At 42.7% G+C, this 22580-nt stretch overlaps 1 protein-coding gene across 3 annotated transcripts in view; it reads left to right on the top strand.

Annotated features, from left to right (window-relative positions):
- Window positions 1-22580, top strand: part of LOC141117699 (NACHT, LRR and PYD domains-containing protein 3-like) — a 2363088-nt gene that overhangs the window by 1808228 nt on the left and 532280 nt on the right. The gene's annotated exons all lie outside the window — the stretch shown is intronic.

Here is a 22580-nt window from a genome sequence, read left to right as displayed (position 1 = left end):
TGGCAGCTTGGACTTGCCCGCTCCAGAGGACAATGTGGAAGGACTCCCCTTCGTGTTTGTTGCTGATGAAGCGTTTGCGCTGGGGGACCACCTGATGCGGCCATTCCCCATGAGGACCCTCACCCCGGAACAGAGGGTTTTTAATTACCTGCTGGCCAGAGCCCAAAGAGTGGTGGAGAACACATTTGGAATCCTGGCCAGCCGGTTCCGCCTATTTATGACACCTATCCATATGGCGGAGTATAAACTGAACCATATTATACTGGCGTGCTGTATTCTCCATAACTTTTTAAGGAAACATTCGGCCAACTATGCTGGCTCAGTTGGGCCTGAGGCCGGAATGATACATGAAACCACACTGACGGCGCTTGAAAGCGGCCGTCCTGGCTTGCCCTCCCTGAGTGCCCGTGATGTCCGGTTACGATACCAGGAGTTCTTTGCGGGTAGGGGGGCCATCAATATGCCTTCAGATTTGTGAAGCCTTTTTCCAATAAAAAAAATGCAAATCATTGTGGACATTTACTGCTTGTGTTTGTTTTAGCTGACCCTGACAGAAATGTGGGGAGTCCTGAAAATGGCGTGGTTGTGTAACCTTATACAAAGCACTGTTGGCTGTTATTTACTAAATGCAAAGACACTTTTCACTACAAGTGCACTTGCAACTGCACTGAAACTGCACTTGTAGTGCCAAGATGATTTGCCCTTAGGAAAGAACCCCCATTTGCACTGAAAACAGCAATTACATCACCAACAAAGTGTTTTAGCGTTGACACAATAATCCACACATTCTTGATTAACACACTTTTTAATACCTGCACAATCACATGTGCATTTACCAAAGGTTTTTCTAACAAACCAACATGTTTGTTGTATAACAATTTTTGGGGTGGCATTATCACAAATAGAAATGTCCATTTAAGATAAAACAGGCCTGTGGGAAACCAACAAGAAAGACACAAATCTTGAACTTACAAAGTTCACATTAGGTAGAACTTGAAGGCAATATCAGACATGAGTATTTAGGAACTGTGTTTGATATTGCGTTCAGATGGGGTGAAGTCACCCCAGGAAAAGCCAAACTTGGAAGATGCACACCAATTTACAAATGTCAACATGTGCTATCTGCCATCACGGGGGATCAAGGGACGTGTTTGGGGGGAGAAACCCCTTCCTCACCGCTACTTTATTATTGAGGAAGGGGTTGCACCCCCAAAACGCGTCCATTGATCTCCCGTGATGGCAGATAGCACATGTTGACACACTGTGTGCATCCTCCAAATTTGGCTTTTCGAAAAATCACAAAAACATTTTTCACATTGTAGCACACCAAAAAACAAAGGGATTTGGAGGGGCTTTAAACTCGCCCCAAAACATCAATGATGTTTTTATTTTTTTGAATAACATCATTGATGTTTTTATTGAGGTTTTCCAATTGTAAATTACACCCCATGATCTCCCCGATCAGGATCTGGGCACTTTCGGATGTGAAAGGATCTGGATCCACAACATCACGATCACCTAAAAAGAGAGGAACCAAACAAAAACAGGTATCAAAAATATGCCGCCATCCATCTCTTACCTGAGCCTGTGGTCGCAGACACTCACCTGTTGTGGTGAATAGTTCCACCACGTCTTCTTCCTCCTGCTCTTCTTGGGTTGGTGGTATTTCACCTTCTTCCAGAGGGGGGTGGGCTCTGGTCTCCTCGGATGATGGGTGTCCTCCGAGTCTTTTCTCCCCTATGTAAAACAAAATGGTATAATTAGCACACAGATATTTGATGGCAGAACTATAAATAGGAAACGTTGCTTGGAAGTGGGGTACAATTGTCAATTTTAGCAGAGTTCAAAACTGTAGCATTTTCAGTGTCCTTTGTCAAGCTGCAATACTTTATCTGTTTGGTACAAGATTCACAGATGTAGCCCCCCCTATAGTATACACTGGAGCACCTGTGTGGCCCCCTAATAAAAATGGTGTTCTTGTGTCCCACACTAGTGCTCCAGTGTCCAGATGTGAAAACAGCTGCTCAGTGTCCTCTCCTTAAACAGAATCTAGTTTGCATTTCATTCTAGTAACAAAGCCATCTACACAACCAAATTTGTTTCAGACAAGTATAGGGCGTAAAAATGGTGGCCAAATGCATATGGCCTAAACAATGGTGTTTTCTAGGCCGAAAGAAAAATGTTTGATACGAACGAGTAATGTGCCCATGAACCAGAAAGTTGCCATTTTAAAATGTACACTTGTAATAAAAGCACATGGAGCAGCACAAACGTAATAAACACAAAAAGAATAGGAACACAGCACAACTACTTACTTTTTTGCAGCACTTTCCGGATCTTTCTGTACTGCTCATGTTCTCTTAATTTGAGGTCCGAACACCGTTTCCTGAGCTGATCTTTCGATCGTCGTACCCCGAAATGCCGGTGCAGACTCCTGACCACTTTCGCCATGATCTTGGCCTTTCTGACATTGGGGTAAGGTCCATACTTCCCATCATAGTCGGCCCTCTTCAGGATGTCCACCATCTCCAACATCTCCCCAAAGGACATATTTGAGGCCTTAAATCTACTCCTTCTGGATTGGGATGTTTCCGGCTCCGGCCTTTCCTCCCCCTCCTCCTCGTTGCTGTAATTAGCACGCACCTGTAGTGTATCCGCCATGTGCTCTTCCCCCACTGCGCAGAACGAAAAGGGGAGGGGAATAAACTAGAAAGAACGTCAGGGGTGGCTGGAGTTACACGCATGCTCAGTGTGTATAAAGCGTAACACGCGTGCGTATTACATACGATCTGTGAGCGGAGGAAGGAGCATCAGAGACGCCGATCGTGATAACGAAGGTAAGATCTAAACTTGCGCCTATACTGCTTCGAATTTGAAGCCTATATTGTAACAAGATTAGTGGAGTTTGGCCTGACCTTAGGGTTTGTCTTGTGTTGTGTCTTGCAGAGAAAATGGATGGGTTCAACGACCACAATTTCCTCCCCCTGTTCATAGACAAATACAGGGAGCTGCCCTGTCTGTGGCAGGTGAGACATCCTCATTATAACCATAAGCAAAAGAGGCAGGCAGCGCTGGAGAAACTGCTGGAGTTGGTGAAGCCGGTGAACCCCACAGCAACCATCCCCTATTTAAAAGCGAAAATTGGTGGCCTGAGGAGCACTTATCTAAGGGAGCGCAAGAAGGTCACAGATTCCCAGAGATCCAGAGCTGCAGCAGATGACGTTTATGTCCCCAGGCTGTGGTACTATGAGAGACTGCGCTTTCTGTCAGACCACACTGAAGTCACTGAATCCCTCTCCACTCTTCCTTCCACGCTTCCTTCCACCCCAGCTGAGGCTTCCGATGTCCAACCTGGGCCTTCCAGCTAGGAAGAAGTGGAGGAGCCCAGCTGGAGTCAGGTATAGCATTCTTCTACAGATTTCTGGTCAATAAAGAAATTATGTTTACTAGATGTTATTATTGATCACTAATCGCTGATTGAAAAAAGTGTTTTACATATTAATAGACAGTAGTGGGCACCCAAAATTGGGAAAAAAAATATGCTGGGCTCAGAATGATAGTCTGTTATATTTGTTAACATTTAATTTGCAACAGTCAGGAGTTGACAATTGCGTGTGATTGATGAATAAAATACTAAAACTATTTTCCTTTTTCATACACAGGAAAACCTCAGCCAGGAGGAGGCTGTGGAATGTGGCAGTCAGGAGGAGGCGGGGATTAGTGGCAGCCAGGAGGAAGCGGGGCTAAGTGTCAGCCAAGAGAAGCCTGGGACAAGTCGAAGCCTGACTGAATCTCAGGTCCCTCCCCTCCGCCTTCCATATAAACGAGCCAGGAAGACGACTTCCGTGCATGATTCAGCGCTCAGGCTGATTCAGGAGGCTTTGGCGTCCCTCCGAGCATTACCAACTCCTGAAGAGGCCTTTGCCTGCATGGCTGCCACCAAATTGAAGTGCATTCAGGAGGGTCAACGCCTCCTGTGTGAGCAACTGCTTTTCAAAGTCCTAACTAAGGGGGTGAGTGGGGAACTAACACCCAAGACCGACGTGGTTGAGTTGGACCATCTTCCTCCTCCTCCTCCTGCTGCCACAACTCCACCACCACAGCCACAGCATGGAAGGAAGCGTGGAAAGAAGACCTGAGAGTGATTGCCCTGGGTTCAGTCTGGTCTGACAGAAGCTGCAGTCTCTCATATGACCACAGCCTGGGGACATAGATGTCATCTGCTGCTTTCCAAATCTCTGGGACTTCTGGACCAGACTGCCCTCCCTAAGGATAAGGACTCCTCAGGCCACCAATTTTGCTTTAAAATATTTGATGTGTGCCCTGGGGGTCCAAGGCTTCGCCAATTTCTGCAGTTTCTCCAGCGTTGCCTCCCTCTTTGTTTATTTGTGAGCCCTTAATAAAAGTTTTTTGTTGGGAAATTCTACTCTCCTCTACTCTCCTCTCAAAATGACAGTTTGTTGGTGAGGATTCAGGGACATTTCTACCATAAAATGTGAAATTAACAAGGGACAACAACACCAAACAATCTCCTACAGATTAAATATAACAACATATCAATGGTGTTGTGGTAACTTGACACAAAAAACACACAAAAATTTTAGGGAGTACAAATAAAAACACCCCCAAAAAAAAAACCCTTCCAAAAAATACAAACACAAAAAAAATAATCTACATTAAACCCAAAAAACAAAAATAAACACCAAATAATGTGGTCAGATGTGAGAAATCAAAATATATTGACTGAATCACGATAAATAGTAACAAAATAAGTTTGTGAGAAGTGTGTGTGAATATGAGCAGCAAAACTACTTAATTCTTGTCACATTATAAAGAAGAAGAGAGTGTGCTGTATTAAACCATTTTTAACATTGCAGCGTGACGAAAGTGCTGTATCCATTGCGAACGCTAAGTTTACCAGACCGAGCTGTTCCGTGTCAGAATTTCTTCTGAGCATGCATGGCACTTTGTGCGTCGGAACAGGCCACACACGGTCGGAATTGACGCGATCGGATTTTGTTGTCGGAAAATTTTATCTCCTGCTCTCCAACTTTGTGTGTCGGAAAATCCAATGGAAAATGTCCGATGGAGCCCACACACGGTCGGAATTTCCGACAACACGCTCCGATCGGACATTTTCCATCGGAAAATCCGACCGTGTGTACGGGGGCATAAGAGTTAATATGGGAAAAACATTTCTCCTTTCCACTGATGCTTTCCAATCCTTGTTCCACAAAAAAAACCCAAATTTTCAAAAAACATTTGTCATTGGGACAAAAAGTGAGGTGAAATCTTCTGAAGAGGAGCACAGACAGCAAAACAAATGTCACAGGGGTGATAACCCTTCCCTAAGTTTTCCAAAAAGCTTAAAAAAGATTTTTTGGCTGGAGCTAAACACGTTAAAAATGTACCCGTTCAAAATTACAAACAGATTCTACTTAACAAACCTACAGTCCCTGTCTTGTTTGCACCGCCTGTATACTGCTATTCAGAGTATATAGGGCCTGGTGGCCCCACACCTTTCCTTATTTTAATTTGGGTGCAGGGTTCCCCTTAATATCCATACAAGACCCAAAGGGCCTGGTAATGGACTGGGGGGTACCTATACCGTCTCACTGATTTTCATCCATATTGCCAGGACCCGACATTACATTAAAGCCGCAAGCAGTATTAAATGACTTTTTTTCCTTTAAAAATGACATTTTGTGCAGGGACTGTTCTAAGCACAGGAAACATGCGCCACTTTACAGGCATACTATAGACACCCCCCAGGTATGATATTTAAAGGAATATTTCACTTTTTTTTTTTTTTACTTTAAGCATCATTAAAATCACTGCTCCCGAAAAAACAGCCGTTTTCAAAAGTTTTTTTTGCATTGATACATGTCCCCTGGGGCAGGACCCGGGTCCCCAAACCCTTTTTAGGACAATACCATGCAAATTAGCCTTTAAAATGAGCACTTTTGATTTTGAACGTTTGAGTCCCATAGACGTCAATGGGGTTCTAACGTTCGTGCAAATTTTCGGTCCGTTCGCAGGTTCTGGTGCGAACCGAACTGGGGGGTGTTCGGCTCATCCCTATTCACCTCATATAGTCACTTAACAATGTATTTTGTCAGTTCCATAGTAGTGCTTTACCCTACAAACCCCCTAAAACTTGTTTAAATGTTATTTGTGCTTTAAATTCTGGCAGAGTGCCAGAGGCTTTATTTTTTGGTGTTCAAAAATCATTTGGAATCCTCCCTCCCCCCAACTGCTAACTCAGCTTATACCAATCATCTATCTGCTGACTTTGCCAAACCCATATACACTATACTCACCTCTTTTGTGGTCATATTTATGGATTAATTCCCCAAAGCATGTAGTGCAAGGGCCTGCCTGAATACTTTCAAATGGTACTGTTTCAAGTTTTTGTATCCTATTATTATCTTGATAGGTAACAGCAGAATGTAATGTGCTAAAATGTGTACAGTGTATATTTATATCTTTCTACCTGTCCACTTACCTGTCCAGTGGGCTGCCAATTGTATAAGTAAGGAGGGGCTGGCCAAAGTAATACACATTATTTAGACATTCATCTCTCAATGAAGTGGAGAGGATTACCTGTCCAAAACATCTCCCCCCATAAAATTTTAGAAATGGCCCATTAGAGGGGGGGAATCTGATAGGTGGACCTTATACCTTTCTCTTTAAATAGTCCCTAAAATAAATGTTATACTGATGTTGGCCAAAAGAATGTTTGTGTCTAATCTGCTTTCCATGTTTATGTGCAAAATGATTAATTTCTTTTTCTTGTTTGATGCCACAGTTTCCTTCCAACCCACAGGAATGGCAGACTGTGGCCTCCCACTTTGCCCAGCGTTGGGACTTTCCTAACTGCGGAGGGGCAATTGATGGGAAACACGTCCACATCCTCCCACCACCCAACTCAGGGTCATACTATTACAATTACAAGGGGTTCAATAGTATTGTGATGTTGGCGGTGGTGTTGGCTATTTATGACTTCCTGTATGTGGACGTGGGGAAGAATGGCTGGATGTCAGATGGTGGAGTCATCGCCCAGACAGAGTTCTACAGGCGTCTCCAGAATGGCAGCTTGGACTTGCCACCTCCAGAAGACAATGTGGAAGGACTCCCATTCGTCTTCGTTGTGGATGAAGCGTTTGCACTGGGGGACCATCTTATGCGGCCATTCCCTTTGAGGACCCTCACCCCGGACAAGAGGGTTTTTAATTACCGGCCAGAGCCAGAAGAGTGGTGTAGAACACGTTTGGAATCATGACCAGCCGGTTCCGCCTATTTCTTACACCCATACATATGGCGGAGTATAAACTGATCACATTATCCTGGCTTGCTGTGTTCTCCACAACTTTTTAAGGAGAAATTCTGCCAACAATGCTGGCTCAGTTGAGCCTGAAGCCGGAATTCATAATGAACCAACCCTGGTGGCACTTGAAGCTGGCCGTCCTGGCTTGCCCCTCCGAGTGCCCACGAGGTCCGTCTTAGATACCTAGAATACTTTGCGGGTAGGGGGGGCCATCAATATGCCAGACAATGTCTGATACATTTTTAAAATAAAAAAAAAACATTTTAACTGCTAAAATCTTTGGTGACATTTACTGCTTGTGTTTCTTTTAGCTGACCCTGACAGAAATTTGTGGAGTCCTGAAAATGGCGTGATTGTGTAACATTAGAAAGCACTGTTGGGTGTTTTTTTCTAAAGGCAAAGACACTTTGCACTACAAGTGCACTTGAGCCTGCACTGAAACTGCACTTGTAGTGCAAAGTGGATTTGCCCTTAGCAAATAACCCCCATTGTCAGTAAAAACACCAATTTTACAACAACAAAAGTTTTGTAGCATTGAAACAATAATCCACACATTGTTGATTATCAATCTTTTTTAATACCAGCACAATCACATGTGCATTTATAAAAGGTTCTTAAAACAAACCAACATGTTTGTTGTATAACAATTTTTTTTTGGGTCACATTAATAAAAGTAGAAATGTCCATTTTAGGTAAAACAGGCATGTTTAAAACCAACAAGAAATACATAAATCTGGAACTTACAAAGTTCAACTTTTGTAGAAATTGAAGGCAATATCAGACATGAGTATTTATAAACTGTGTTTGATATTGCGTTCAGATGGGGTGATGTCACCCCTTGAAAAGCCAAATTTTGAAGATGTACACAAATTGCAGAATGTCACCATGTGCTAGCTGCCATCATGGGGGATCAAGGCACGTGTTTTGGGGGTGCAACCCCGTCCTCTCAGCTACTTTATTATTGAGGAAGGTGTTGCACCCACAAAACGCCTACATTGATCTCCCGTGATGGCAGATAGCACATGTTGACACACTGTGTGCATCTTCAAAATTTGGCTTTTCGAGAATATGTAAAAAAATTAGAATATTTTAGATTCCAAAAAAGGGAAGGGATTTGGAGGTGCTTTAAACTCTCCCTAAAACATTAATGATGTTCTTCATTTTGTTTTTAACATCATTGATGTTTTTCTGGATTTTTTCCAAGTCCCTATTACACCCCATGATCTCCCCGATCAGGATCTGTGCACTTTCACTGGTGAAATGACCTGGATGCACAACATCACGATCACCTAAAAACATAGAAACAAAAACACACCATGTATTATAAATATGCCAGCATCCATCTCTTACCTGAGGCTGTGGTCGCAGACACTCACCTGTTGTGACTGTTTCCACCATGTCTCCCTCCTCCTCCTGTTGTCTTTGGTGGATTTCACCTTCTCCCTCAGGTGGGGGGTCTGTGGTCTCCACAGGTGAGTGGTGTCCTCTGAGTCTTTTCTCCCCTATGTAAAAAAAATAGGTATACTTAGCACACAGATATTTAATGGCAGAAATAGGAATATGAAACATTGCTTGGGGAAGTGGGGTACAAGTGTCTGTTTTGGCAGAGTTGCAAGATGAAGAAATATTGTTTTCCTTTGTCAAGCTTGAATACTTACCTGTTTTGTAAAGCTTCACAGATGGAGACACCCCTATAGTATACACTGGAGCACCTGTGTGGGCCCCTAATAAAAAGGGTGTTCTTGTGTCCCACACTAGTGATCCAGCGTCCAGATGTGTAAACAGCTGCTGAGTGTCCTCTCCTTAGTTTGCATTACATTCTAGTTACAAACCCATCTAGACACCAAAATTATTTTAAGAGAAGTAGGCTAGCAAACATGTATTCAAATGCATATGGCCAAAACAATGGTGTTTTCTAGGCCGAACGAACAATGTTTCATACGAACGAACAATGTGCCCATGAACATGAAAGTTGACATTTGAAACTGTACGACAGTAAAGAAAAGCACATGGAGCAGCACGAACGTAATAAAAATAAAGAATAGGAACACAGGACAACTACTTACTTTTTTGCAGCACTCTCCTGATCCTTCGGTACTGTTCATGCTCTCTTAATTTGAGGTCCGACCACCGCTTCCTAAGCTGATCCTTGGATCGTCGTTCCCCAAAGTTCCAGTGCAGACTTTTGACCACTTTCACCATGATCTTGGCCTTTCTGACATTGGGATTGGGGTAAGGTCCATACTTCCCGTCATAGTCGGCCCTCTTCATTATGTCGACCATCTCCCACATCTTCCCAAAGGACATATTTGATGCCTTAAATCGTCTCCTCCGGGATCGGGACGTTTCTGGCTCTGGGCTTTCCTCCTGCTCGTTGTTGTAATTATCAAACACCTGCTGTGTCTCCACCATGTGCTCTTCCCCACTGTGCCGAATGAGAAGGGGCGGGGAATAGACTAGAAAGAACGTCAGGGGCATGCAGAGTTTCACGCATGCGCAGTGTATATGAAGCGCAAGAAGCGTGCGTAGAACGTACGATCTGTGAGCGGAGGAAGGAGTATCGGAGGCGCCGATCGTGATAACGAAGGTAAGATTTAAAATTGGGCCTATACTGCTTCTAGATTGAGGCCTGTATTTGGACAAGTTTAGAAGACTTTTTTGCAAAATCTTTTTATTAAGTTTTATATTATCATACAGAGTTGCCCACAAACGGGCCAAACATTACCCACGCAGAGGCACATCCTCTAAAGTGGCAACAGACCACTCCAGGGCACATCCTTTAACATATACAAACTTGTTTATCTATACCCCAATGGGGGAGAGGGTTAATTCAGGAAATATTGTGCTCTGTATTAAAATGACAGGATAATGTGACAAGAAAAGTTGGGTCAACTTGCTAGCATACTATAACCATAATGTTATTTTAGGAATTAGTTATCTCATTAGACGCCGTGGCATTGTCGTCCAGCCAACAGGACCATACCTTATCAAATTTCTGTGGGCAACCCCTGCTCAAGTAGGTGGCTTTATAAAGGGGCAAACTGGCATTGACAAGGCTTTTCCAGAATTTAGGGGGGAGATGACTGTTTCCAGGTCATCGTGATGGCCTTACGTGCATAATATAATAACAGAGATATTAGTATTTTCCTAGTTCTGAGTATTGGCATTTGTTCCACTAGTCCCAGCAGACAATGTTTAGGATCACAAGGGACAACAAGCCTAGTGACCCCATGGATCCCCTGGAGCACTTCTTTCCAATAGTGTGCAATTGCTGGGCAAGCCCATAAAATGTGAAAGAAATCCCCCGGCTGATAAGAGCAGCGCCAACACGCTGGTGAATTTGCCGGCGACATCTGGTGCAACCTGTGGGGGGTGTAGTGGACTCTGTGTACAATTTTTTGTATTGGACTAGCTTGTCCCTGGCTGAGACCAGAGGGGAGAACGGAAAATCCCAGATCTCCCTCCAGTCATCGTCATCCAGCTCCGGCATGTCCCCCACCCATTTCCTGCAGAGGGAGGACAGCTCAGGAATACCAGCAAACAGCAGGGACCCATAAATCTGAGACGTGGGTTTCTCAAGATCCTTCACTCGAAGGGTGGATTCGAGTTCCGAATACTCCAATATAATTGGTTGGCCCAAGAACTGACACCTATAGGCATGAGTGACTTCAAGGTACCGAAAGTGGGCACTTGCAGGCACATTAAATTTGGTACACAAGACATGAAAGTTGATGAGCTCCCCATTGGTGATCACATGTTCAAGGGTCAATATTTTATTTCAAATCTTTTATTGGTTTTCAGATAGAAAAATACAGTAAGAAATTAATATCCACTAATGCATCACTATGCCTGATATACACGAACAATACTTTCAACTTAGACAGTAACTGGCCTCATGAATGTAAAAGGGGCACTGAGAGAACCCTCATCTCCCAACATCCTCATTGGGTTCTTACTGTGTCAAGAGAGAAGAGGGTGCCCCGCCCCCCCTTGTGGAAGCTTGTGAACCAGAGGCTTCAATCTAACCAATAACAAAACTGTAGATCTGTCATGAGTGATTTGTATAACAGAACTGTCAGCCCTTCGATGGGGGTCTGAGTCGAACCTGGGTAACAATTAGTGCTAGCCTAATAGGTTACAAAGTGCCGTCTAGAGAGAAAGAAAGGAAGAGTAAAAGAAAGAATATAGTGTAGTGAGCACTATGGGAGAAGATAGAAGAGTAAAGGGGAGGGAAGCAGAAGGAGGGGAAGTGATGCCAACCACAAACAAGGTAAAGTTACTTTAAAGGCGATTGTCAATGCCGGGTATTAAGGAAAGTCCCACATATTGAGCCCATGGTTCCCAGATTGCCTCAAACTGATTAGACTTGTCCAGAAGCACACTGATTAGCCTTTCTTGGGCCATAATCCAAGAGATTTTCTTTTTCGTAGCCTTAATAGATACTGTCGGTTGTTTCCACGCTTTGGCGATTGAGATTTTCGCTCCTGTTAGGATAAAGCGAAACAAAGTGCGTGACAGCTTGGGGACGTTTGGAACGTAGCCGTTCAGGAGGGCTATGGAAGGATTTTGGGTCACCGGACATTTTGTGACTTTACGTATGATATGGAAGATATTGTTCCAATATCCTCTGATTTATGGGCATTCCCACCATGTATGAAGCATCGTCCCCAAGCTGTGACATCCTCTGAAGCATAGCAGTAAAGTGTTAGGAAATATGGAAGCTAGTCTGGAGGGCACTAGGTACTATCTTGTGAAAAGTTTTATATTGGCTTCTAAGAGCGCGGTGTTGTAGATTCCTTTAAGAGATCTGCGATCTGAACTGCGATAGGTTAGGATTCAGCCACATGGGGGGTGTGAGGAGACCAGGAGTTCGGCTGGGGTGCCCTCAGCGCCTCCCCTACCTTCCACGCCCGCATAGTGGTGCGCATAGAAGGTGTGAGGCGGTGAGGTGTTTTTGGCCCCCTGAATAGTAACCCCCTCAAGGCCTCCAGAGACCCCACTATAGCCGCCTCCAGCACCTTGCAGAATTGGTCAGGTCCGGCTGCAACCACCAATGGGCAGTTACAAGCTGTGTGGCCAAAAAATATATGTGACAATCAGGTAGAGCCAAGCCCCCACTGTCCACAGGCCTGGTCAGAGTGGTGTATTTGAATTTAGGTGACTTTGTTCCCCAAATGAAGAAGAGGAAAAGTTGTTTAAGAGAGGTAAAGAAAGTTTTGGTGAGCCATTGTGGGGAATTCCTAAAAAATGTATGTGTTTGGGGAGGACTTTCATTTTAAGAAGGTTGATACGCCCAATGAGGGAAAGAGGGAGATTGCCCCATGCCTTCAGTTTGGATCTGATAACTATCAGGACAGGATCAAGATTAGGCCGGGCAAAATCCCCACCCTCTCTTGAGATGATGATACCTAAATAGGTAAATTTATCCACCCACCGGAGTGGGGTAGAGGAGGGTGAGGAGGACCTGGCCCCCTCATCCACCGGAAAAAGCTGAGACTTGTGGCAATTCACCCTCAGCCCTGTGAAGGCAGAGAAGGTGTCCATGACCCCAAGTGCGCCCCGCAGAGAGTCACCAGCATCGTTTAAAAATAGGAGTAAGTCGTCTGCGTAAAGAGCCACTCTCTCCTCCACCCAGCCCACCCTAAGCCCATGGACCTCGGTCAAGCCTCTAAGGGCCTCAGCTATAGGTTACATGGCCAGGGCGAACAGGGCCGGGGAGAGAGGGCATCCCTGTCTGGTGCCTCTCTGCAGGGAGAACTGAGGAGACAGGGAGCCATTCATTTTAATGCATGCCAGGGGACCGGTATATAATGTACGGATCCAGTCAATAAATTTCAGTGGGAAACCCATTCGTCTCAACATCTCCCACAGATACACCCACCCACTCCACCGTGCCAAAGGGTGGCAATGGTCCTAGTACCCTGATTAGTATGGGGGGCATGAATATTAGAAAACAGTCTGCGTATGTTAATGTCTGTGGACCTACCTGGCATAAAACCCGTTTGGTCAGAGTCAATCAGGGATTTTATTACCTTATTAAGCCTAGCGGCCAGTAGTTTGGTTAGTATTTTTAGGTCACAATTTAAGAGTGCTATCGGCCTGTAGGAGGCGCACAGCTTAGGGTCTTTATTGGGCTTTGGAATAAGAACAATATGAGTTTCCCTAATAGAGGGTTGTAAGGAGTCCCGTTGGAGACAGACCTGAAACATCTGAGCTAATTTGGGGGTGAGTGTCTCTATTTGAGCTATATAATATTCTATGGGGGTCTTCCCTGCCGGGAAAGATCTAATGGCCACCGCTACCTCTTCTGGTGAGATCACTGAAACAAGGAATTGTCTCTCTGCATCAGAGAGCCATCCCAGAGCTAGCGTGTCTAACATAGAGAGCATTGGAGTAGGGTCAAAGTTATCAGGGAGTGAGGAGACATATAGAGAGGTATAAAACTTGGTGAATGCAGATAGGATATCCTCCTGGGAGGTGACTAATACCCCTTCTTCCATAAGGATTTTAGGTATAAAGTTTAGAAGACTTTAGGCTGACATTAGGGTTTGTCTTGTGTTGTGTCTTGCAGTCAAAATGGATCTAGTCAATGATCAGGACTTTATGCCAATCTTCATAGATATGTTCAGGGAGCTGCCCTGTCTGTGGCAGGTAAACCACCCTGATTATAAGAACCAAACAAAGAGGAAGGCAGCGCTGGATAATTTGATACAATTTGTGAAGCCGGTGATCCCCACGGCAGACATCACCTATTTGAAGGGCCTAATTGGTGGCATGAGGAGTACTTATCTAAGGGAGCACAAGAAGGTCCAGGATTCCCAGAGATCAGGAGCAGCAGATGACATTTATGTCCCCAGGCTGCGGTACTATGACAGGCTGCATTTTCTGGCAGGTCAGACTGAACCCAGGCCAGAACTCTCCACTCTTCCTTCCACGCTTCCTTCCCCCCAGCTGACGTCCAACCTGGGACTTCCAGGCAGCAACATGTGGAGGAGCCCAGCTTGAGCCAGGTATAGCATTCTTCTAAATATTGCTGGTTGTCCAATTAATGATGTTAAATCTATGTTAGTTTGGAGTACTAATTTATGATTGTGATTTAGGAACCAAAAACTAAAACCATGTCCCTTTTTCATACACAGGGAAGTCTCAGCCAGGAGGTGGCCGGGCCAATCAGGCTGCCTGATACACAGGTCCCTCCCCTCCGCCTTCAAAGACAAACTGGAAGGAAGAGGAGTAACCTGGAGGAGGCTGCAATAGGCCTATTTTGGAAGGCTACTGAGGCCCCCAGAACACCCTGCAGTGTGCAAGAGGATTTTGCTGCCATAACTGCCTGCAAAATGATGGAGGAGGGCCAATGACTCTTATGCGAGTTTGTAATTTTAGAAGCTCTTAATAAGGGGTTGAGGGGCCAACTCACATGTGAAACCCACATTTGTTAGCTCACCTATGGTCCTCCTCCTCCAGGTCCTCCTCCTCCTCCTCCTCCAGGTCCTACTCCTCCTCCTGCCACACCTCCAACACCTGAGCCACAGCGTGGAAGGAAGCGTTTAAAGAAGACCAGAGAGTGATGGCCCTGGGTTCAATCTGGTCTGGCAAAAGATGCAGCCTCTTGTATGGCAACAGCCTGGGGACAATACATGTCATTTGCTGTTCGTAATCTCTTGGGCTTCTGGATCAGACTGCACTCCCTTAGATATGGACTCCTCAGGCCACTAATTTTGCTGTAAAATAATTGATGTGTGCCCTGGGGGTCAAAGGCTTCGCCAATTTATGAAGTTTATCCAGCGTTGCCTCCCTCTTTGTTTGGTTCTGAGCCTTTAATAAAGGAATGTTTGTTTCAATTATACTCGCCTATGTGTGTTTTCATTCAAAAAGGACAGTTTGTTTGTGAGGAGGCAGGTACATTTCAAATATGTAATGTGAAATTAACAAGAGACACCAAAACCAAACAATCGCCTTGAGATTAAATACAAGATAATAATGGTGTTGTGGTAACTTGACACACAAAACACATCCAAAACTATGCTGGAGTAAAAAAAATAAAAAATAAAAAAAAGATCAGGCTTTAAAAAAATACAAACAAAAATAAAAAAACATTTTTTTGGGGTCAGATGTGACAAATCAAAATATCGGAATTTCTTCTGAGCATGCGTGGAACTTTGTGCATCAGAATTGGCCACACACGGTCGGAATTGATACGATCGGATTTTGTTGTCGGAAAATTTTATAGCCTGCTCTCAAACTTTGTGTGTCGGAAAATCCGATGAAAAATGTCCGATGGAGCCCACACATGGTCGGAATTTCCGACAACAAGCTCCAATCGCACATTTTCCGTCGGAAAGTCCGACCGTGTGTACAGGGCATTAGGCTCCATGTACACTGGACGTTAAAATAATGTTATAAAAACAGCAGTAGATTTGCAGTGAGTCTTTCAACGTTTAACGTTTTTGCAATAGTGTGTATTAGCGTTTTTCTGTGTTTTTTAAAACAATTTTTTTTCAATGGATCAAAAACAAAAAAAAGCTGGTGAGCCACATTTTTGAGCATTTATCAGCGTTTATGAGCGTTTGGAGTTTTTTGTGGTCAGAAAATTGACTCCTGAACGCGATTTTATGGCGTTCAGAAAACAGCCCATAAACCCCACTGCTGATAAATGTCCAAAAATGTCAATGTGTGCATGGACACATAGGATAACATAGGGGGGAGTTTATGGGCTGTAAAAAAAATGCCCAAACTCCAAAAACCTGCCGTTTATGAGCTTCAGTGTGCATGGAGCCTTAAGATTGTAAAAGTGTGTAATGTATTTAGCAGCATTTACCTGTGTCAAGCATTTGGGCATTCATTCATGTCATTGGCCAGAATAAATCATTTATTATGTCCATTGAAATAAATTAACACTCAAGTGCTAAACTTGCCTAGCATTACCACGAGTTTAGACACATTTACATGCGTTTACACTCATCAAGTGTTTTTATGACAAAACTTTGCTGCTCCTGGACACACTGGAGATGTTTTTTCTGCCTCTAAACTCTCCAGTCACTAAAATCCTCTTATGCCCCGTACACACGATAGGATTTTTCTGACGGAAAATGTGTGATAGGACCTTGTTGTCAGAAATTCCGACTGTGTGTGGGCTCCATCACACATTTTCCATTGGATTTTCCGACACACAAAGTTTGAGAGCAGGCTATAAAATTTTCCGACAACAAAATTTCGATTGTGTGTACACAAATCCGATGGACAAAGTGCCACTCATGCTCAGAATAAATAAAGAGACGAAAGCTATTGGCTACTGCCCTATTTATAGTTCCGACGTATGTGTTTTACGTCACCGCGTTCAGAATGATCGGATTTTCCGACAACTTTGTGTGACAGTGTGTATGCAAGACAAGTTTGAGCCAACATCCGTCTGAAAAAATCCTAGGATTTTGTTGTCGGAATGTCCGACCGTGTGTACGCGGCATAACAGTTTATGTGTGAATGGACACATAGGATAACATGGAGGGGAGATTAGGAGGCAGGAAAAAATGCCAGACCCCCCTAGGAGCAAAATCATCCAGTGTTCATGAGGCCTGATAGTGAGAATCAGAAACCAGCAGGAAGACCGATATACATCCAAATAGTACAATATGGAAGACTGCAGCACTAGTATATAACATTCAAACAATATAAATGTGAAAATATAACATTAAAAGTGAGACTCCTTAACACAACATTCCTTATAAGTGAATATATAACAATGGTATTGAGACTATTTTACTGATAATTAATAAAAAGAACATATAAACAGCATATATAAAAATAGTGCAGCGATAGTAGTGAGACTCATAAAAAAAAGCCCCCAAAAAACTGGTAATAATGAAAACTAATTCACACCATAATATGTAATCCTCCACCACAATGTTCAAAGGAAATCCCAAAGTGCAACTGTGTCACTTTGTTTCAACAAAGTTTCCACAACATGAATGAGATTTCTGTGACCATCAAAGTGAATCCCCACAACTGAATCCAAGACTTAGCAGAAGGTTGGAGGTGAAAGCCTAGAGGTCAGTGTGAGTGTGTATGGTCCAATCCCCATACAGGAATAATGAATGGATCACACCACATCAGCCACTTCTCATGTCACATTTAGTAATTGGGGTCCACAAAAAGAGAAATCCTCCAATAGTGACCCAAGACTTTATTATAACAATCTCATAAAGCAAAATATAAAAGCTTTCATATATGCAAAAAAAGTAAGTTAACCGTATGATTGGTGCCATATACAATAACATCAACATCAGCCTTAAAAAGTTCCTCCTTATGTATTTCATCTGAATAGGAGATCCTCTGAGCCCCTGATGACGTCTTGTTTGGGTAAAATGCAAAGTGGGAAGCTTATAAGGACTTTTGTGATGAGGAGTCTCACTTTTATTGTTATAGTTTCACATTTATATTGTTTGAAAGTTATATATACCAGTACTGCAGCCTTGTATATAATACAGCTGGCTGTAGATATTCAGGTGGAATTTTTAATTTTATGAATGGCTGATCAATTTTTGAATTGTTAGTTGCGGTTCAAACGGAAATTTGTTTATGATTGCGGTGACAAGAAGATTTGAAGGAGCAGGATGGCAATTTATTTCTTGAATAAACAAATTCCTAATAGCATGTGTGATTTTCATTCAGTGAAGTCCAAAATCAAATGGTAAAAAGTATACAGAATTTTGAAATAAGTTTGAACAAAATTCATACAACCATCAGATTAATGAGATTTTTTACATGAATTGTTGTGTATGAGCAGCCTAATTCTTGGATCTTATCACACTCTGTTATCAGCCATGAAATAGTCTTTTCCTGTAACCTTGTTATAATCCGATATTCTATGAAGTCCAATAAGTAGTAATATAGATGTGATTGTAGGTGATCATACATGGGGGAAATCTGATCTTACTGCAATGACCAGTCAGAGCCTCATATGAGCTTCCTGTCACCTGAGATGACCATCTGCTATTAAGTGTCAGGGGATCTCCCCATTACTTCCTATGAGTACAGAGCTCTTATCAGCAGAGATAAATAGAATATCAATTAAAAATCATCCCGTCCAATCACTAGCAATGCTGATTCCGGCCTCACATGGTCTGCTGATACCATTCATGCTCCATACACAAGGAGATTATAGTGTATTCTGTACTCATCTTGTGTATGGCGTTATCACCGTCTCTTCACATGGATGACAATATTGGGGTCTGTAGGCCATTATTTTTTTTTATATTCACTGGAGTTTTATAAAGTAATCTGATCTGAATGAAAATAAATACAATTCTGTATTACTAGATAAGATAATGAGCAGAGAGGTGGAGAGACCCTTAATTGTTCTGGTCTCGGGGGGAGTTGATGGATCAGTTTTGAAGTTCCATAGAACAGGATCTTTTATGTTTTTTATTGATTTTAGTCTGTAAAATATTTACAATATCATAAACAACCATAAGTGTATCAAAACAGGTACAAGAAAGTCAGAGTATCAGTATTCACAAACCAATAGTATGATGTAATGATATGTAAAGTTGAAGTAGTACAGGATGTTATTAGAGTAGTGTATGAGATCTTCTTATCAGGCAATATTAACAATTATATTTTAAGTAAAGAAGAATATGACACAATGTATAAATACTGTATATAAAATGTGATTATATAAACTGTAACAACCTGTTTACTCTAAGCTCTCTGACCTCCATGGCCATGATTTAAAACTAGATGGAACAAGATTTAAACCGTGAAAGGGATTCTTTTTTGTTAGAGCAGTGCAAATGAGCAACTCCCTCCCCCAGGTTGTGGTATTAGCTGAGAGGTGAATGAATTTAAAAAAAGGAGATATTTTCCTCAGTGGGCACAAAACAGTCTAATGGAAATTGTTACATTTGATAGGAGGTTGTTGGAGGAATTTTTCTGATCACCAATAAGTAAGGACGTTTTTTCACCACCTCAGAAAATTAGACTATTCATGTCGGGCTTTTTGCCTTCCTCTGGATCAAACACATATAACTCACACACAAAGTTTGAACTTCATGGACCTGTGTCTCTTTTCAACCTTGTCTACTATAAAACTTTGAATGTGTAGCCCATTTTCCCAAACGTCATAATGTGTTAAATCCCCATAAGACCCAACTCCATGCAGTAATAAAATCCACCCTTGCAGTTAGGCCCCTCGGTTCAAAAAGCAGAGTGGTAGAGGAATATGGAATGATATTTCCCTATTCTACACTCTGACAGGATTCACAGCTTTCCTTTTCTATTCGATGCTCCAGCTTATGAGTGGTTCCTCACCATCCTCACCTACAATGTAGGACCATTAGCTCTGCATTGTACTTTATTACATCATTGTGTGACTGTCTGCCAGAGCCAAATCCACAGCTCTGCTCAAGACTCATCCCTCTTATACAATGACAATGTGGTTCTGGCCCCTATAGTCTGTCTTCACTCTCTATGGATCCTATCATTGTCCGCAAGCCAGGAGTGGGGAAATGTGTCAAGGAAGGTTGGTTCTCAGGTGGAGACATTGTTCTATGCAGTCGTCATGTTGACAATCAAACATGGCAAGAGGAGCTAAGAGTGGAGTGCGGCTGATACATTCCTTCATATATCTGCCAGAGTGCTTGAGACAAGAGGCTTTGGGGGATCAGTCACACAGATGAAGGGAGCCGGCCAAAGTGAGACATGAGGGAAGTATTATTCCCTTAAAAGAAAACACACCCACATTTTTACATTCAGCTCCATTCACATCTCAGCGATCCAAATCTGGGGCAGAATTCTGCCCGCGAATCAAAATTGCGGCAAATCACAGGATGCTTGTGATTACCTCTTAACCACCTCCCTACTGCCCACGTCATATGACATTGTGGGCTTTGAACGGGTATATCTGAATGATGCCTGTAGTTACAGACATCATTCAGATATTGCCGGTTTCAGCCGGCGAATCTCTACACCATAGGAATGATCATATCGGCCGTTCCACCGCTTGATCATTCCTATGGGAGGCGAGAAGGGACATCCCCCCCTCCCGCCGCCCTCTGGTGCTTGTTCTGACTTACCGTTACGATCACTTAGGCAGGGAGCGGATCCGCCGGTGCCAGATGTAGATCATAGAGATTTCCTGTGGACCAGATGGTCGCTGGAGTCTCTATGATCGTCGGAGGCCGGGTGCGATGTTATGACATCACGCCCGGCCTCTCCATTCAAAAAAAACGGCACCGCTTTGGCTGGGAAGCGGTGATCGTTTTATTTTATTTTTTATTTCAGGCTTCCCAGCCTAGTGGTAAGATGTGGGGTCTTTTTTTTTTTATATAGATGAGTGGTGCAGCGCGAATCCTATATGTAAAACCTCAGGTGGTTTAAAAGTTGGTAATATTTTATGTCACCAAAGGGTATATAAATAAAATAATAATAATAAAAATATTAGAAAACCAGTGGGGTATTCCTACAAGTGGTGTGTCTCACTGGACTAAAATAAAAATATTGGTGTAAGCAGATAAAAGTATGCGTGTTGGAAACTTAGATCACCATAATCAATAACTGGTTCAACATAAGTGACAAAAAACAATTTTAAATAAAGTGCAGCGTGATTTAGGCTAAATATATATACAGTCCAAAAGTGACAATGTGCATTGTGCAAACACTGTGCATAATATAAATGGCTACACCTCTGATTTCTTACGGTGTTAAAAAACAAAACTTCATATAAAGTGCAAATGTGCAAAAAAAGACCAAAAACCTCCAAAAATAAAATATAATAGTTAATGTCCCAAAGATTAAGATAAATATAATGAAAAAGAATTTCACTCAGAAAAAAATGTCCTTATTTTTGATTAAATCTGTGACAGCAATGTGCTAGCATGCGCATGTGGCAGTTAAAGTGCATGGTGACTCAAATCTCATGCATCTTCGTGTGCAGACACTTCAGTGGGTAGTGGCCCCTTACCTTAAAGTAATGGGGCAACAGCATATGACCAAAAGGGCTCTTTATCTCATCCACCTAGTAGCTCCTGCGCATCCCTCACCGTCCTAGGATAAGGTTCCCTCAGATGTGATGCAGGAAGGTGTTATAAATAGAGAAGAAAAGAACCCAATAGTGTAATTCCGTTTACTTAGGTAACTTGTTTTTTATTAGGCAAAAGCAGGTACTCACAATAGCGATTGAGTTGGACAATGTTTGTATCCGACGAGCGGCGAGCTCGTATACTTCTCACAGTGTGTCCAGCCTATCCCGTCCCTACGCGTGACGTCACACCACACGTGACTTCTTCAGGGGATCAAAAAAAGATGTGGTGTCTTATTGACCCCATATCTCACTATTAAGAGGACCTGTCATGTCATATTCCTATTACAAGGGATGTTTACATTCCTTGTAATAGGAATAAAAGTGATCACATTTTTTTTTTTCAAAAAAGTGTCAAAATAAAAAAAAGAAAATATAATTAACAATAAAAAAAAAAAAATTTAAGCGCCGCTGTCCCCGTGAGCTCGCAGACAGATGCGAACGCATACGTAAGTCCCGCCCACATATGAAAATGGTGTTCAAACCATACATGTGAGGTATCACCGCAAACGTTGGAGCGAGAGCAATAATTTTGTCCTTAGAACTCCTCTGTAACTCAAAACATGTAACCAGTAAAAAAAATTTCAAGTGTCGCCTATGGGGATTTTTAAGTACCGAACATTGGCGCCATTCCACAAGCGTGTGCAATTTTGAAGCGTGACATGTTAGGTATCTATTTACTCGGCGTAACTTCATCTTTCACAATATGCAAAAACATTGAGCTAACTTTACTGTTTTGTTTTTTTTTCAAAACACAAAACTGTTTTTTTTCCAAAAAAAAATGCGTTCGAAAAATTCCTGCGCAAATACTGTGTGAGATAAAAAGTTGCAACAACCACCATTGTATTCTCTAGGGTCTTTGCTAAAAAAAACATATATAAGTATTGGGGGTTCTATGTAATTTTCTAGCAAAAAAATGATGATTTTTACATGTAGGAGCAAAGTGTCAGAATTGGCCTGGTAGGCAAGTGGTTAATGACGCCCCAATCGCGGCACAATTTTGCAGTGATGGTCCAACGATAAATCTTGCTGCAATCACAGCAAATTGCAGCACGCAATGCTGTTGCTCAAAGGAAGCGCCTGCTTCAGGTGTTGCAACTTTCTGCAATTGCAGCACAATTTATCTCGTGGCAAAATTGCACCACGATTGGAGTGCTATTAAGAAGTATTGGCATCACA

The sequence above is a fragment of the Aquarana catesbeiana genome, linkage group LG13 (assembly GCF_042186555.1).
Source record: "Aquarana catesbeiana isolate 2022-GZ linkage group LG13, ASM4218655v1, whole genome shotgun sequence".
In the NCBI taxonomy this organism is placed as follows: domain Eukaryota; kingdom Metazoa; phylum Chordata; class Amphibia; order Anura; family Ranidae; genus Aquarana; species Aquarana catesbeiana.
This window is presented reverse-complemented; position numbering and strand designations above follow the sequence as displayed.